Source organism: Myotis brandtii, unplaced genomic scaffold (genome assembly GCF_000412655.1).
Source record: "Myotis brandtii unplaced genomic scaffold, ASM41265v1 scaffold888, whole genome shotgun sequence".
Lineage (NCBI taxonomy): Eukaryota > Metazoa > Chordata > Mammalia > Chiroptera > Vespertilionidae > Myotis > Myotis brandtii.
In genome coordinates this window covers 376741-380101 of record NW_005371636.1, presented here as the reverse complement: position 1 = coordinate 380101, position 3361 = coordinate 376741, and the positions used below count along the sequence as shown (strand labels likewise).

At 56.0% G+C, this 3361-nt stretch overlaps 1 protein-coding gene across 1 annotated transcript in view; it reads right to left on the bottom strand.

Moving 5' to 3' along the window:
- The window catches only part of NEK7 (NIMA-related kinase 7), a 34991-nt gene extending 32781 nt beyond the window's left edge, over positions 1 to 2210 (bottom strand). The window contains exon 1 of the mRNA XM_014532366.1: positions 2112 to 2210. The gene's annotated coding sequence lies outside the window, so the exon portion shown is untranslated. The remainder of the gene's footprint in view (positions 1 to 2111) is intronic.
- Positions 2211 to 3361: the final 1151 nt, after the last annotated feature.

Here is a 3361-nt window from a genome sequence, read left to right as displayed (position 1 = left end):
CCTTATCCACTGAGCAGGGGCTAAAGAGACCTACATATTTAATATATGATGAAACTTCAACCAGAGAAAAACCCAGGATGGTGAGCCCACCGCGGCGCATGCCCGAGAACCCCTCCAGCTGAAAGCTGACCATCAGCCCACGCGGCTCTAACTCCCCTGGGAGTTAATGTCAGTCAAACAGTTCATTACAGCCCAGTGCTCAGAGCTGACTGTCTGACGCGCCGCTAGCCTTTCCCTCCTGCCCATCTTTTCGTTACTTCACTCTTACTCCCATCACAGAGGTCACCCTGAAGAACACCTGCCCATGCTTAGTTTGCGAGTGTCAAACAGACAAAGGCACTTTACAATTATATTTTTTACCGTTTTTCTGTATTAGAACAAAACTCAATGTCCTACCAACTGCTTTTCATCATGTAAGGAAGTTTGACGAGGCCCCTCCTTCCGTTCAAGCACTGACCTCGCATGCCATGGTAAAGGGGCTGACTTGCTTTATGCCGCTAAGTGTTCAAATGGACTGTAAATTCACCCTGTGGATTAGTCCACCCTCCACGTGGAATTTTCCAAAAGCCATTCTTTCTGTTGAGAAGGCTGAGAGTCTGGATCCAGCCCCAGCAGGTTACGTTTGAGAGGAGATTCTCACAGACAAATAATTTGGGGGAAGCAGTGGAACACGAGCAGGGGATCCAATCTTCACCCGCTTTTACCCAGAATTCTCCTTGTAACCACCGACAATGCTCGGAGCCCCAGCACCCCAAACAGCAAACGAGGTACCGACTGCCTGGTCTCCAACGTCCCTTCCAGTCTCCAAAGTCCACTCGGTGCCCATTTCCTCTGAAATGAGTGAACAGGGAAGTCACGCTGCATAAACGCAGGGTTTGCTGGCATGCTGGCTCCGGAGCAGCTCCAAGCTGGGAGGCGGTGCTCCAGCGCAGTTGCCATAGCGACGACCCACCAGCGATCACGCAGGACCCGGCCCTGCCGGACCCACTGGACGGCCTGGGAGGAGCGCACCCTGCAAGCCGTCCAGGATCGGTTACTGTGGGACCCGCACTGCAGGGGCACGAGGCTTGGTCTGCTCAGAACGACACCGCGTCCACCGCTGGCCTCACCCAGAAGCAAAGCTAAGGCTTCTGGGTGGGTGGTGCTCTGAACTAGTTAGAGGCTGCGAAGCCCAGGATTCCAATTCATAATGATTTATCGCATCCACGTAGCACGGAACTACCATGTTTAAAGTTCATGGGAAAACTAGGCAGCAAGGTGACTCTCCGTGCCGTCACGTGCCTGCCCTGCAGCCTGGCCCACGCAGAACACGCTTCTCTCCCACGAGAAACGCAGTCCGCTGTGGCGGTGACACGGAGGCCCCTCACACACACCTTCCCCTCTACACGCCCACACGGAAACCGTGGGAGTGACAGCCGTTACTTATTCACACTTTTATTTTTAGTAAATGACTCCACGAACATCAATGTATGTAAGAAACCTGAAGAACTGTTCTCTCAAACAAAACGCGATGTCCTCTTACGGCAACGACTCCATCTGGGCTCTCACTGTGACTCTTCAGTTCAATGAGCAAAGCCACACTAAAGGATGATAATTATCAAAAGTTGTTTCAGTCATAATTATCGGGGGGCGGGGGCCTAGGCCAAAGGGGACAGAGCGCTAAGTAACAATGTGAACGATGAACTCTGGCCCTGACGCCGCCGTCACTCCTGCTGGGTGCCGTCTGCTCCCCCCTGGGAAGCGAGGGAGCCTGCCTTCCCCCAGCAAAGGGCCAACCATGTCCCATCGGGAGCTTCGGGGGAACCTGACCAATCACTTTCATGAGTGAAATGTGAGCAGCGTCCCCAGGCTTGTATCAGTTAGAACTGCAGGCTTAACGTTAAACTACAGCCCAAAAGAGGGGGGGCGTCTGCCGGTGCCCCCGTGGCCTTGACTTCCAGGGTTTCCAAATCCCATGTTTCTATGAACTCTTCCGGCAAAACGCCAGCGACGGGCTTCACACACATCTTCAAGTCGCTCCAGAACCTTCTCAGAACACCCCGGTGGGCGGGCGGGCGGGAGTCATTTCCAGGTTACGGATGAGACAACTTAGAGGCACGCATGTCACTCACCCAGGACTGCACGAGGAGACAAGCCTAGAGCTCGGGTTTTCGGAAGCCTGCAGATCAGTCTCAAGTCCAGCCTGTTTGTATGTGTTCACACGCAGGCACACACATGCCAAGCCGTGTGACTGCGCCTCTTCCAGGAAATGGGCGGTTCCTGGAATGGGATGGGATGATTCTAGGAAAGGCAGAAGCCGGCGTGTGCACCCGCGGACCCCAGCCCGTGAAGCCGGCTGCCAGGCTGTGGTTTCGTGGCCCTAGGCGTCTCACGACCACAGGGACGTGTGTGCGGCTCAGAGCTGCCCACATCCTGCGAGGTCAGAGCAGCCCCGTCCCAAACCCGACTTCCTGCAGGAGCCCTTCGGCCACCAGGAGCCTCTTCCCCGGGACAGCCCTCCGGCCCGGGGAGCCCGGAACCCCGTTTTATTCAGGAATAGCTGACCCCGTCCCGGTATAGGTTGAAGGCACAGAGCCGGCAGCTGGACGCCAGGGTGATCCCACTGCCAATCCTGCCGAGTTATTCTGGCCTCTGGCTGTTTCCAGGCACATCGGCCCCTGTGCGGCCTGCTTCTCCGCTCTGCCTGTCTCAATGCCGGTCCCGCTGCTTCTGCACAAACACGTCCCTTCCCCAGCCCGGCTTTTCGCTGCAGCACATCTTCAAGGGGCTTTTTAAAGGGCACCCGGGGGGCACGAGCTCCCTAACCCTTAACAACCGGAAACACTGCTCCGTGTTCATCACACGAGAGCAGGGCTTTGGCTGTGCGTGCAGGCTGGAGGCCGCTGTCCCGCTGCTCCCGGGATGCCGCGACCCTGGAGCGAGCCTTCAGTGCCCTGGTGACGTACCGGCTCCGGCGACTAGCTTTTGTCAGCTACTGGTTAAGAACTGTGCACGCAGGTGTCACTGCTTATTCCAGTACCTGCTTGAAAGAAACCAGCCAGCAACGGGAACCCCACTAGAAAGAGCATGTTTCAGAGGAAATACTTTACCTACTTTCATTTCCACACAAAATACACCTTTTGCCCTACGATCAATGAGCAATTCTGCTGATTCTCTTGCTCGAGTTCCGTTCAATGGCCAGTCCCTTAGTTATGTACATCAATGCTCATGTGTCTGCAGCTGGCACATCTGCCTCCCGCACTCCTGCCTCCTGCGCACGCCTGCCTCCTGCACACACTTGCCTCCCGCACACTTGCCTCCTGCACACACCTGCCTCCTGCACACCTGCCTCCTGCGCACGCCTGCCTCCTGCCCACACCCG